At 45.2% G+C, this 15,409-nt stretch overlaps 1 non-coding gene across 1 annotated transcript; it reads left to right on the top strand.

The window, feature by feature from the left end:
• The first annotated feature begins 3,700 nt into the window (after positions 1-3,700).
• Positions 3,701-3,773, top strand: trnar-ccu (transfer RNA arginine (anticodon CCU)). The gene has a single exon. It is a non-coding gene; the product is annotated as a tRNA-Arg (tRNA).
• The last annotated feature ends 11,636 nt before the right edge of the window (positions 3,774-15,409 follow it).

Genomic DNA, 15,409 nt, shown 5'->3' on the forward strand with positions numbered 1-15,409 from the left:
AAGGAATACAGGCATGGACTATTTTTTAAACAGGAGAAAATTCATAAAGCCAAAGTACAAAGGGATCTGGGAATGATAGTCCAGGAATCTCTAAAGGTTGACTTGCAGGTTGAGTCCGTGGTTAAGAAAACAAATGTAATGTTGCCATTTGTCTCAAGAGGGTTGGAATGAAAAAGCAGCGATGTCCTTCTGAGACTTTATAAAGTTCTGGTTAGGCCCCATTTGAAATACTGTATCCAATTTTGGGCTCCACACCTCAGGAAGGACATACTGGCACTGGAGCATGTCCATCGGAGATTCACACAGATGATCCCTGGAATGGGAGGCTTAACATACAATGAACAGCTGAGGATCCTGGGATTGTATTGATTAGAGTTTCGAAGGTTGAGGGGAGATCTAATACAAATTTACTCGATAATGCATGGCTTAGAAAGGGTGGATGCTGGGAATGTGTTTCCATCAGGACCCAAGGGGTCAGCCTGAGAATTAGAGGGGGGTCAATTTAGAACGGAAATGAGGAGACATTTCTTCAGGCAGAGAGTGGTGGGCCTGTGGAATTCATTGCCGTGGAGCGCAGCAGAGGCCAGGACGTTAATTGTCTTCAGGGCAGAGATTGATAAATTCTTGATCGCGCAAGGAATTAAGGGTGAACGATGAGAGTGCCACAAAGTGGCGTTGAAATGCCCATCATTCACAATTGAATGGCAGGGTGGACCCAATGGGCTGAATGGCCTGACTTCCATTCCTATATCTTAGGCTCATCATCGTAAGGTTTTCTTTTCTGGTTTACCACCGCTGAGAAGTCCTGGAAAGGCATGGGCTTAGAGCCCTCGTAAATTAGGGCCTTCAGATCCTTCCCCTGGATTAGACTACCTACAGTGTGGAAACAGGTTACACTATGGGTAGTTTAACATGGCCAATTCACCTTTGTACTGTGGGAGGAGACCAGAGCAATGTGCAAACTCCACACAGGCAGTTACCTAAGGCTGGAATTGAACCTGGGACCCTGGTATTGTGAGGCAGCAGTGCTAACCACTGAGCCACCTGATTCTGGGAGTTGCCACAATTCTCTCCTTCGCTCTGTCGTTCATGCAGTTTTTGAGCAAAGTAAAATGTAGTTCTGCAAATACAAATTCACCCCAGAAATCTATAAGTGCTTGTGTGCGTGTGTGTGTGTGTGTGTGTGTGTGTGTGTGTGTGTATATCGGTTGGGGGGGGTGGGGCTGTTATGAGTGTCAACAGACAGGAGTGTTCCCTCCCAGTCGGAGAACACTTCAGCAATCAACTGGGACATTACAGGTGACCCCATTCAACTACATACACACACACACACACACACACACACACACACACATACACACACACACACACGCACACACATACACACACACACACACACACAAACACATACACACACACACACATACACACACCCACACACATACACACACACACATATACACGCACGCAAACACAAACACACACATTCACACACACACATACACATACACATTAACACACGCACATACACACATATACACACACACATATACACACACACTTACACATTCACACATACACATGCACAACAAACACACACATGCACACACACATACACACACCCATACACACACATATACACACAACATACACATACACATACACACACATACACACACATATACACACACATACACATACAAACATACACAAAAACACCCACACCCACACACAACTTACATACACACACATATACACACATACATACATATACACACACATACACACAAACATATACACACATACATACATATACACACACATACACACACACAAATATACACATAGACACACAAACACATACAAATACACGCACATACACATACATACATATACACACACACACATATAAGTTTGTGTGATGAACTTGTACTTCCAGAATTACATTTCACTTTGCTCAAAAACTGTATGAATTCATGTAAGATGCTGTAAATCTGTTTATTAGATTAGAATCAGTCTGACCATTGGGGCACAGACAGCCTCACACAGGGGAGCTCACACCTTCAATACATCATCTGGGCCGACATGACACCAATTGTTAAAGTTCACTTGAGAATGTAACTTTTGATAAAAGTTTTGCAATTTACATATGAAAGAACGAAAACCAACCTGGCCATTCTAAAAGATGAGAGACTTAACAAACAATCCAGGTCTTTCTCAAGATACAATTTCAGTTGCATCACACTGTAAACATTTGCTATAAATTCTGTGTTTTGCAATCTTATTCTCCACAACCACCTGATGAAGGAGCAGTGCTCCGAAACCTAGTGCTTCCACATGTTTGACTCTAACCTGGTGTTGTGTGATTTTTAAATCTGGCATTCACCCATCTCCTGACGGTTGAGCATACATCTCAAGGTCAGGACAGCGGCCCTCCGCAGGGATACAAATCGACTCCTTCTTTGGTCGCTCCACGATGGATCTCTCTGATGACTGTTCCCGTTCGTTGGTTGGCTCATTGGGATCATTGCTGACATCTTGGAAGAATTCCTGGAGTCTCATTGCTCTGATGAATTCCTCACAACTTTACTCAATTATTCTTGTTGGTGATGTGGACAAAGGGAGACTAAATTTGATTTGCGTTTCAATTTGATTTTATTAACAAAGTATTGAAACAGTTTGTAACATCATTTGGAAATGCATACAAAGGTTCTATATCAGTTGTGTACAGTCTATGCAGAGAGAAAAGAATCAACAAACCATTGAAATATTGACATTTCTCAAACCTTCTGTATCGTTGTGGAAAGAAAGGCATTTTGTACTTGGACAGAAAACGATCTCTGTTCATTGTCAGGCACCAAGAGGGTCTGAGAACTGAAAGAATGATGTGATCATTTGTCAGAAAGACCTGAGACTGTGTTGTTTCCCTGTTACACCTTGGCAGCAGCTGCCTGAACCTTTAGTGTGTCCCTCAGTGTGTTGTCACAGATCTGGGAGTGTGCTTGGCTGTCACACTCATTTGAGGTCAACTGTTTCCAGTGGTCTGCCAATATAGTGCCCTCGTGGCCTAATGGCGATGGCACTGGTTTCTGAAATCTGGGATTTCAGGGATTTCATTTTTAAGCCTGGTCTTAGCAGTGGCTGATTTTCATCCCATGTCAACTTCATCTCAATCCAAATTGACTGGATTTTTTAACTACTCTGTTAAAAATCATTGTGCCTGTGTTGAGATTATGGCAAATGCTGTTTAGTAGAAACTTATACAAGATAATTCCAGGATTTGGGAGATCCTGGGGAGAATTGTCTGAAAGAGACAGCACAGCCACAATGGGCTGAATGCCTGCTAAGATTGTATTGATTTGTCCTCAATGCAGCTTTTTGCAACATCTCCACTTTCACCTTCCCCAGTAACTGCAAATATCTTCAAGGTGCTGCACAAAATAACATTGAGCCCTTTGCTATTTTCCTGTCTCCTCCATTTTCCTCAGACTTGAGTTGTGCAAAGTTGGAGTTTGGTTGATATCTCATCTGTCTGTTTGGGAAGAAATGGGAGGTGGGATCAATTTATCAAGCAGCCAACAATTTGGCATGAGATGGAAGGGTTAAGAACCAATTAGTGAGAGTACAACATACAGAAATACACACTATGTGAGGTCAGGGTGCAGTATTTAACGACTGCCATTGGCAAACAACATGTGGGGCCCCAGTGGCCTAATGGATAAGGCACTGGCCTCCTAAGCCAGGGATTGTGGATTCAAGTCCCATCTGGGGTGTCTCTGCGGCTTATCCTTTATTTATAATCTATTTTGGAAAAATCCCCATCTCTGCATTCAGTTGATGGTCAGTGGTATCCAACAATATCTTGCACAAGATTTTCGAGGATCTGCAGGATTGAATGTTGAAGGTGGTGATCAAGTGGCTGCTGTTTCTGGATGGGGACGAGATTCCTAAGAGTGCGGTTGGAGAGTTTGCTTTTGGAAGCCAGCTCTCATCACACTCTCATCAACAAACCAACCCTTCAACACTGATCCCGCCAGAACATCGGATATTACTGACAGAGAATACCCTTTCCAACGTTTATAGGTGCACCATCGACAGCATTCTGTCTGGATGTCTCACTACCTGGTATGGCAACTGTACCATTCAAGATCGGAGACAGTTACAGAGAGTGGTGAACTCGGCCCAGACAATCACAAAGGCCAACCTCCCATCTATAGAAACCATCTACCAGGCCCACTGTCAAGGAAAGGTCTCCAGCATTCTCAAAGATCCATCCCACCCTGGCAATGTTTTTCTACAACCTCTACCATCGGGGAGAAGGTACAGAAGCCTGAACACACACACCAACCGGTTTTGAAACAGTTTCTACCCTACTGTTGTTAGAATACTGAACGGTCTCACAGACTCTCAATATTCGCCTGTACCTGTGTTTTTGTTCCTGCTGCTGTTTCCCTATTATTTCCTTATCTATGCTACTGAACTCTGTGAGCTGCCTATATTGCTCACAAGACAAAACTTTTCACTGTGCCTATCATTACTTGTAAATCAAATATTTTCAATGAATCTTCCACCCTTAGGGTCACTGTTATCTTGGTCCAACTCATTGAATGTAAATATAAATTATTGAGTGTGGAATACCTTTATTTCACCTGCATGTTTTCCTGTTAAATACCAACAGGACAGTATAGGGGTCAAGCAAGCTCAATGTTTGTACAGCGAACATTGAAGGAATGGTCCCAGAAAGACAAGAACAAATGGGTCAATGCTAATTCCTGCATCAGTGAGGAAACGAACAACAGATGAGGTGACTGTGGTGAAACAGACATTTGATTGTTTAATTTCAGATCAATGAATCTTCGAATGTGACTGTATATACTGAAGCCCATCATGTCAATGCTGTCTCTTTGGGAGAGCTGAGAAATTAATTCCACTCCCTTTCGCTCCAGTTCATCAAACGTTTGTTGCCACATGTATCAAACTGACTTGGTAATGTTTTAATTCCATGATCTCAAAGCAGCCATGCAGAGTTTTAAAGACATTAGGTCAGAGATTAACTTAATTTGAATGGAGATAATGCAGTGAGAGGGTTTTAATTGGAGAGAATGTTTAAATTGAAAGTATCCCCAGAAGGGATGTAAACCACAGGCAGTAGCTTAGAAGATCAGAGATGGAGCTGTTAGGTCACTGGGACAACACGTGCTTCTGGGGCCATGTCAGGAGAATTGATCCCCTCTACCTTGGTTGTGTTCATGTCAGAACAATGCTACAATGCTGCAATCTCCCAACATTTATGTTCACCAACATTTAGATTACTTACAGTGTGGAAACAGGCCCTTCGGGACAGCAAGTCCACACCGCCCCGCCGAAGCGCAACCTACCCCTACCCCAACACTACGGGCAATGTAGCGTGGCCAATTCACCTGACCTGCACATCTTTGGACTGTGGGAGGAAACCAGAGCACCCAGAGGAAACCCATGCCGACACGGGGAGAATGTGCAAGCTCCACACAGTCAGTTGCCTGAGGCTGGAATTGAACCCGGGTCTCTGGCACTGTGAGGCAGCAGGGCTAACCACTGTGCCGCCCACTTTCACTAGTTTCATCCCACCATCAAACTCACCATGGACTCCTGTTTAGTATCTGTCTCATTCTTGGACACATGCATCTCCATCAAGGATGGGCACCACAGCACCTGACTCAACCACAAACCCATCCTCAACATATTAAAACAGACGTCCCCTCTGTACAAGCCGTACACTTACACAGGATCTGTTCAGGTCAGGGGGAATGTGAGGGGCACTTGGAAGTACACAAGGATGCCCTGATAAGAATGTGATACGATGCTTAACTCATCAATCGCCAGTTCTGACATGCCCCAGCGGGAAACTGCAATGACCTCCTCAGGAGACAGACACGAGCTGCAACCAACAGGGTACCCTTCATTGTCCAGTACTTACCAGGAGCTGAGAAACTACGTCACATTCTCCACAGCCTGCAACACATTATCGATGAGGATGAGCACCTCGCCAAGACCTTCCCCACCCCTCCACTTCTCACCTTTAACCTGCCACCAAACCTTAAACAGACCATTGTTCACAGCAAACTGCCCGGCCTTCAGGACAACACCAAACATCCCTGTCACAGCAGACACTGTAAAACGTGTCAGAGTGTCGCCATGGATACCGCCATTACACATGGGGACATCTCCCACCATGTACGCGGCAGGTACTCATGTGACTCGGCCAATGTTGTCTATCTCATACGCTGCAGGGAAGGATGCCCAATGCATGGTACATTGGCGAGACCGAGCAGAGGCTACGGCAACAGATGAATGGGCACCGCGTAACAATCACCAAACAGAGGTGTTCCCTCCCAGTCGGAGATCACTTCAACGATCAGGGACTTTCAACCTCGATCCTTCAGGTAACCATCCTCCAAGGTGGACTTTGGGACAGGCAACAACGAAAAGTGGCTGAGCAGAGGCTGATAACCACGTTTGGTACCCATGGGGATGGCCTCAACTGGGACCTTGGGTTCATGTCACACTACAGCCGACCCCACGGCACTATAGACACACACACACACACACCCACACCCACACTCACACACACATACACACACACACACCCACACACACATCCTGTCACACAATACACATACACACTCCCACACTCACACCCACAAACACACCTTCTCACAGATGTATACCCCATTACACTCAAACACATACACATACACACACTCTCACAGACACTCACACCATCGCCCCCTCACACGCACACACAAACGCACACACTCACTCGGTCTCCCCTGCACACACACACATATACACACACATAAACCTGTTGTCCACCCCAATCTAACACCGGCTCCTCCAAATCATAACCTTTATGTCAATGACTGGTGCATTTTGGATGATAATGTAAAACATAACAATAGAAACCATCCAAAGTTGGGGCTTGATGTTTTCAAGTCATTACACTATGACTTTTCCCCTGGCGGTTTATTCCATTGTGGGATTGTTTTAATTCATTTCCTGGGCGTGAACATTGCTGGCTAGATCAACATTTATTGCCTCTCCCTAGTTTCCCCTGAAAGGTGATGGGGAGCTATCTTTTTGAACCACTGCAATCCATGTGCTGCTTGTATCTCCTTTCGAACTGATTGAAGATTTAACAGGAGGGAGTCGGCCATTTTGGATTTGTTCAATACATTCACATCACTTGTATGACCCTTTGATATTTTACTTATACATTCTGTGTCTGATGCCTCCTCTCTCATTACACCTGATGAAGGAGCAATGCTCCAAAAGCTCGTGGTTTCAAATAGACCCGTTGGACTAAAACCTGGTGTGGTGTGATTTTTGACCATTTGTTGGAGGTAAACCTACAATGAATCAATGGAGGGTGTTCCAGGATTGTGACCGAGCTACAGGGAAGGAATGCGATATGTTTCTGACTAGGCCAGTGTTTATTGCCCAGAGGGTGAGTCACCCACATTGCTGTGGGTCTGTAGTCTCACCAGGTTTTCTTCCTGAAAGGAGAATATGGAACCAGTTAGCTTCCTAACAAACCTCAATAGCAATATATGGTTCCCATCAGACAAAGCTCCTCCTGAGCTGAGATTTCACCACCTTGTATGGTGGGATTACAGTCCATCTCCCCCACACCATGAACTTGGTGTTCTGGATTCCTACTCCAGGTCTAGCACTGCACCACCATCTCCCCTTATTAACTGGAATTGAGATCAAACAGACACAGGGTGCTGATCAGAGTTCATGTTTAAAAACATAACAGCCCAAATGGGATATGAACTCACAACCCCTGGCTTTGAACATGGACACCCTCTTCATGATGCATCTGAGGTGAGATACCATGTTAGACACCCACGGCAATTGATAGCTCTGTCTTTGGTTGTGTTCCGAAGATCTTAAACAATCGGCAATTCAGCTCCTCGAGCCTGCTTTGTCATTCCACACGATCATGGCTGATCTCATCTCGACCTCCACTCCACTTTCCTGCCTGCTCTCCATAACACTTCAACCCAACTACAGCCTGCATGTAGGGATCCCTTTTCATGGCACAAGGCACTTCACAGGAACCACATTCAGGAAACCATTACACATGGACCAAAACCTTGGCCAAAGAGAGGAACACCTTGAGATCCTGAGACCCCAAGGTAGAGGGGTGGAGATCTTTACAGAGTGACTTCCAGAGGGTACCATCCAGGCACAGACAGTGATGTCCAAGCAATGAATAACAGGAAGCCAATCTGGCCTTTAATTTCCTGGATTATTCTTTTTGCCATTCTGAAAGAAAGAAACAACATTGGGTATTCTCCAGTCCTCTGGGAATTCTCCTGTGACTGTAAAGGATACAAATATTTTGCACAAATCCGTAGCAATTTCCACACCTGCCTCTCTCAGGATTCTATGATAGATTCCATCAGGTCTTGGGGACTTGTCTACCTTAATGCTTTTCAAAACACCCAACACCTCCCTTTTAATATTGACATGCTCTAGAATATCAATATACAAGACTCACCATCCACCATGTCAGAGAGTGATAGAGATGTACAGCATGGGAACAGACCCTTCGATCCAACTCGTCCATGCCGCCCACATATCCTAATCTAATCTCGTCCCATTCGCCCACACTGGGCCCATATCCCTCTCGACCCTTCCTATCCATATCAGTGAGCAGTGTAGGTTTCTTCCCTCCCACCCTCCTGACCAAGTACACGCTTTCTTTGTCTGCCTTTCTTCCTTTTAAAAGTGCCGTTGTTTTGAGGTTTTTTTCTCCAAAGTTGCATAATAAAACAGTAATTGCTGCTCCTGGAATTTGAGGAAATCACCCCCAACACCTAAAATGCCTCAAAAAAGGGGCAGCTCTTACAGTCACAACTTTTTCCCGTCCTCCATCTTGGACTACCCAGAATCCTTTGGAAATACCAATGCAGTTTATTCATTAAGAACCTCACCCACTTCCTCCGGCTCCAAGTGTAAATTCCCTCCTTTGCTCTGAGAAGACATACTTTTTCCCTGGCGACCTGTTGCTTGTTATCCCTCTGTAAAATGCCTTGAAGGTTCCTTAATCCTGTTTCCCATAAACATTGCATGGTCCCTTCAAATTCTCTATTTCCTAGTTTGAGTTCATTCCTGTTATCTCCAGGGCTCTGTCTGTCTTCAGTTTCTTGAACCTTACTTATACCTTCTTCCTCTTTCTGCCTCAGACTTAACATCATAACACGTCTGAACAGGTCAACGAAATATATCGACAGGAACCATCGACAGCATCAACCTGTATTTATTGAGTTATCTTTCAAAACCAATTCAGTGCAATTGAAATACTGTGTGGTATCACTCACTGTAATAAACACTCTCCTTGAATAAGGTGAAGAGAAAGTCATGGCAAATTATAAAATTACCAAAATTATGCATAACAATGGTTCGTAAATATATGTTTATAAATTACTCTACAGATACTTTTAGAAATTAAATAAGGAGGAACAAATATCATCGACAATTAACCATACACTTCACAATATTTCACTTTCACTGTAGAATTGTAGTTTTAAGATCAAAGTTTTTCTGAAGTTGATCAGATCTCACCCCATCTAATACTTATCCTTTATACCTTTCTCCCCAAACTTGAGGTGAGAATTCATATGTTTCAGAGGATTGCCTTATTTGATGAGCTGTTCCTTGATATATAATAAGTACAATCCCACAGACTTTGTCATGATTGCACCTTATCTAAAGTCTGAATCAAATCATTCAATAGCAGACAATTCCCAAGAAGTTAATGAGCAAAAGTCCCATTCAATGTTTTCAAGTCTCCATTCTCCTTACGTAAAAAAATTATACACGAGTTGAATACCACAAGTGCTGGAAATCTGCAATAAAATCAGGAAATATTGAAATGCAGGTCAGGTAGCATCTGTGGAGAGAAACACAATTATCAATTTGCAATATTCATTTTGTTTTTTTCAGCAGATGCTTCCGAACCTTAGAGTTTCACCACTTACTGTTTATATTCTTCATGTAGATCATGCCCTTGGAGTGATTAATGTGAATGGAATGTTAAATATATCACTGAGATGTTCTGGTGAAGGGCATTGTTTCATAAATACATGGAGCACTTACAAAGAGAGGCTGATGTGAGAATTGTTCCCCACGTTATTACAGTTCCAGACAGATACCCCAAATTGTTCAGCTCCCAGGTGAGCAGGGATGAAATGGTTTCCTTTCTTCATTTACCTGGATCCTTGGTTGGTCACTAACAGGTTAATTTAAAAAGGGACCCTTTCTTGTGGATGTCTTCCTCCCAATCCAATTGAATTGGTGTTTAAAAGTATCCAATTAAACCTGGATATGTTGAATTAACAAAAGAGTGAATCTATTCATATCAGAATGCAAAACGATTATTGTAACTCACATACACACAGATTAGGAAGAGAAGGAGTTGCAGGTAGATAGCACAGTGAAGAAGGCATTTGATCCACTTGCCTTTATGAGTCAGTGCATTGAGTATAGGAATTGGGATGTTGGGTTGTGGCTGTACAAGATATTGGTTAGGCCACCTTTTGGAATACTGCGTTCAATTCTGGTTTCCCTGCTATAGCAAGATGTTGTAAAACTTGCAAGCATTCAGAAAAGATTTACAAGGGTGTTGCAAGGGTTACAGGGTTTGTGCTATCGCGAGAGGATGAATCGACTGAGGCTATTTTCTCTGGAGTGTCGGAGGCTGAAGGGTGACCTTATAGAGGTTTATAAAATCATGAGGGACATGGATAGGGTGAATAGCTTCAGTCTTTTCCCCAGGTTGGGGGAGTACAAAAACAGAGGGCACAGGTTTACGGTGAGAAGAATAATAATTTAAAAGGAACCTAAGGGGCAACCATTTCATACAGAGGGTGGTGCTTATATGGAACATGCTGCAAGAGGAAGTGGTGGAGGCTGGTACAATAACAACATTTAGAAGTTAAAAGTCACACAACACCAGGTTATAATCCCACAGGTTTATTTGGAAGCACTGGCTTTCAGAGCGCTGCTTCTTCATCAGGTGAAGACAACCACCCAGTGAAGGAGCATCGCTTCGAAAGCTAGTGCTTCCAAATAAACCCGCTGGGCTATAACCTGGTGTTGTGTGATTTTTAACTTTGTCCACCCCAGTCTAACCCCGGGTCCTCCAAAACATTTAAAAGGCATCTGGATGGGGGTATATGAACAGGGTGGGTTTAGAGGGATATGGGCCAACTGCTGGCAAGTCGGACTAGATTAATTCAGGATATCTGGTCAGCACAGACGGGTTGGACCAAAGGGTCTGTTTCCGTGCTGTATAACTCTAAGACTCTGTAACATTTAAAAGGCAGCTGGATGGAGACATGAATAAGAAGGCTTCAGAGGGATATGGACCAAATGCTGGTTTGTGGGACGAGATAACTTTCGGATATCTGGTTGGCATGGACGGGTTGGAGCGAAGGATCTGTCCAACTCTGTGACTCTGTAAGTGTAAGCTTTCTTGGGAGATTTTGACTTTTGTGACAGAGCCTTTTTAAATGACTGGGACATTTTAATTTGTGCTTATATGTTTTAATTGGTTTCTTTTAATTTGTTTTCAGAGTCGTGTAAGGAGACTTCTGAAAAGTAGGCTGTCAGTAGGTTAGAAGATGGAATAGGTTATGCTGCATTCTGCAATTACAGCGATGATGATGTGCCAAGTGTCATACTTCAACTGGCTTGGCATTGATTTCTTGGTTAATACTCTTAGCCATTGAAGTTATAACATCTTCAGTTGAGAGTGAAAGCTTATATCTTGGGAGGATATTTCATTGCTCTAAAGATACCACGTATCTGAAAGTTCCCTGCAGTTAATAGATCAATGGGACAGGAATTCCCTCTGATATCACAAAGTAAGTCTGTTTCTCTCTGCTGAACTTCTACTCAGCTAAAGATTGACTCTGCCTGTTGTGTGACATGGCTTTTAATTTCCACTGATCAACCAGATGAACATTAGCAACATAATGTAATTAAACTCAACTATCCTTCAGTATTCTTGTTGGTGAAGAAGACAAAGGGGGACAAAATTTGGTTTGCTGTTCAACTTGATTTTATTAACAAAATATTAAAACAGATTGTCAGAATTTCCCAAATTCCCACAATTTTTACTCGCTCTATAGCTCTATCCATCTGAGAAAGGATATTAACTGGAACAATCCATGTTGAGCCATTGGAATCTCCTTCCTGTCCTGATATAGGGCTGGCTCTCTTCCACAAAAGGGGGTCTCGCAAGTTCGGGCAGATCTTTCTACTGAGGCAGGAAACGATTTCTCTTCATTCTGAGGCACCAAGAGGGTCTGAGAAATGAAGGGACGATGTCATAACTGGTCAGAAAGGCCTTAGACAGTGTTCTTTCACTGTTACACCTTGACAGCAGCTGCTCCATACTTTAGTGTGTCCCTCAACATGTCATCCTCGATCTTGGAACATGTTCAGCTGGAGCACTCGTTTGAGGTCAACACTTTCCAGAGAGAGTGTGCTGTGGGAGCCCTAGGGGCCGAATGGATAAGGCCCTGGATTCCCTCCGCTGGTAATTGTGGGTTCAAGTCCCATCTCGGGGGGCTTGGGTTTTTAGCCTGGGCTTTGTTGCTGATTTTCATTCCATGTCAACTTCATCTCAATCCATGCTGACTGAACATTTCATCGACAGTACTCTGTTAAAAATCACTGTGCCTCCGTTGAGATTATGGCAAATGATGTGACATAGAGACTTGCACAAGGTAATTCCAGGATTTGGGAGATCTTGAGGTGAATTGTCTGAAAGAGACAGCACAGCCACCATGGGCTGAATGCCCGCTAAGATTCTGTTGATTTGTCCTCAATGCAGCTTTTTGCAACATCTCCACTTCCTCCTTCCCCACTAACTGCAAATATCTTGAAAGTGCTGCACACAATAACATTCAGCCCTTTTCCTTCTCCTGTCTGCTCCATTTGCCTCAAACTCTGGGTCTGCAAAGTTGGAGTTGAGTTGATTTCTCGACTGGGAGAAAGTGAGCACTGCAGATGTGAGAGATCAGAGTCAAACTGTGTGGTGCTGGAAAAGTACAGCTGGTCAGGTGGCATCCGAGGAACAGGGGAGTCAATGTTTCGAGTATAAGCTCTTCAGGCCTATGCTCGAAATGTCGACTCTCCTGCTCCTCGGACGCTGTCTGACCGGCTGTGATTTCTCAAATGTCCGTCTGGGGCCAAATGGGAGGCGAAATCAATTTATCAAGCAGTGAACAATTTAGCATGAAATGGAAGGGGTAAAAAACAATCAGTAAGAGTAGAAAACTCAGAAAAAAACAATATGACAGGGCAGGGTTCAGTATTTAAAGGTTGCCATTTGACCTTGAAGGGTGTATCCCCAACGGCCTAATGGATAAGGCACTGGTCACCTAAACCTGGGGTTTTTGGGTTCGTGTCCCATCTGGAGTATCTGATTATTTACGGCTTGTTCACTGTCAACGTTATTTCTAATTGACTTTGGAGAAATCCCCCTTGTCTGCTTTCAGCGGATGGGAAGTGGTGCCCAACATGTTCTTGCTCAAGATTTTTGGGGATCTGCAGGATGGGGGGGTGAATCGTCTGAAAGAGACAGCACAGTCACAATGGCTGAAAACCTGCTGAGATTCTCCTGGGGATGACATGGTGGCTCAGTGGGTAGCACTGCTGCCTCACAGCATCAGGGACCTGGCTTTGATTCCTCCCTTGGGTGACTACTCCGGAAGAGTTTCCAAGTTGGCTCTGTGGTTAGCACTGCTCTCTCATAGCACCAGGGACCGAGGTTCAATTTCAGCCTCTGGTGACAGTTTGTGTGGATTTTGCCCTTTCTCCCCGTGTCTGTGTGGGTTTCCTCCAGGTGCTCCAGTTTCCTCCCACAAGTAAATTAGCCATGCAAAATTGCCCAGACTGTTCAGGGATGTGAAGGTTAGGTACATTTGGCCGGAGGACACGTTGGGGAGTGAGTCTGGGTGGGCCAAATGGCCTGTTTCCACACTGTATAGAATCTATGAGAAAGACATTTGGACAGGTACATGACAGGAAATGCTTGTGTGGATGTGGACCAAGTGGAGGCAGGTACAATTAGTTTTAAAGTTAATGGCTCCATGACACTGCCCCTTCACTTTGGAAGAGGTGTACACCAAGGCTGCCCCCTGTCCAGCCAGCTGAATTCCCTGTGCGTGGAGCCTTTCCTGTGCCTCTTGTGGAGGAGGTTGTCGGGGCTGGTTCTGCGCAGTGCGGGCACAGGGGGTGGTCATCTCGGCCTACGCTGACCACGTGCTCCTCCCTTTCACCGACCCTGCTGACCTGGAGAGGATGTGTGAGTGCCAGGCCTTGTACTCATCGGTCTCTTCCACCAGGATCAACTGGGCCCAATATTCCAGACGACTGGTCAGTCCGTGACGGGTGGAGTCTCTGCCGGAGGAGTTACGGGGGTTCAGCTGGAGTACCACCATCTCCTCGATCTGGGGGTCTACCTCAGCCCGGCTGAGGAATCCTGGCCGGGGAACTGGCAGGAGCTGGAGGCCAAAGTCTCACCTCGCCCAGGCCTCTGGACAGGACTGCTCTGAGTGCTGTCTCACAGGAGTCGAGTGTTGGTCATAAACCAGCTGGTGCCTGCCATGCTGTGGTACCGGCTGGTCACTTTGGTCCCTCCTCCTGGTTTTGTCACTGACATCCAGAGAATGTTGGTTCACTTCTTCTGGGACAAAAAGATGCACTGGGTCACTGCGCAGGTCCTGAGTCTCCATATTGAGGAGGGCGGTCAGTCGCTGGTGTGCGTTCACACCCAGGTAGCGACGTTCCACCTTCAGACCTTGCAGCGATACCTTTACATTGAGCCTCCCCCTCGGCGGGGTGCCCTGGTGACGTATTTTTTCCACCAGGTGCGTAACCTCAACTACGAGACTCAGCTCCTGTTCAGCGACCGTGATGGTTTGGAGGTCACTCTCAGGACACTGCCTGTCTTTTACCAGGACCTGCTCACGGTCTGGAACATGGTCGAATCGCGTCACGCCTACCCTCCGGCAGGAGTAACGGCTGTCGTCAGGGAGACGTTGCTCAGGAATCCACACCTCCGTACTCGTGGGTTCGAGTGACTGTCGGAGGGGAGGGCCGTGACTGCGAGGGTGACCAGGGTCGGGGACGTGCTGGATGGTGGGGGCCTGGGCTGGACGCTGCCGCAGGATATAGCGAGCAGGGCAGCGGTAGACGTCCGGTACGTGGCCACCACCATCCGACACCTTAAAACGACGGTGCTCAGACCCCACCTAGTGCCCCAGTTGGAGGATGCTCAGGTGTGCGGTGGGATCCCGTCTGCACTCACTCCTGCCCGGACGGAATTTCACATTGGCCCCAGGGTCCTGTA

The sequence above is a fragment of the Chiloscyllium punctatum genome, chromosome 18 (genome assembly GCF_047496795.1).
Source record: "Chiloscyllium punctatum isolate Juve2018m chromosome 18, sChiPun1.3, whole genome shotgun sequence".
Taxonomy (NCBI): Eukaryota; Metazoa; Chordata; class Chondrichthyes; order Orectolobiformes; family Hemiscylliidae; genus Chiloscyllium; species Chiloscyllium punctatum.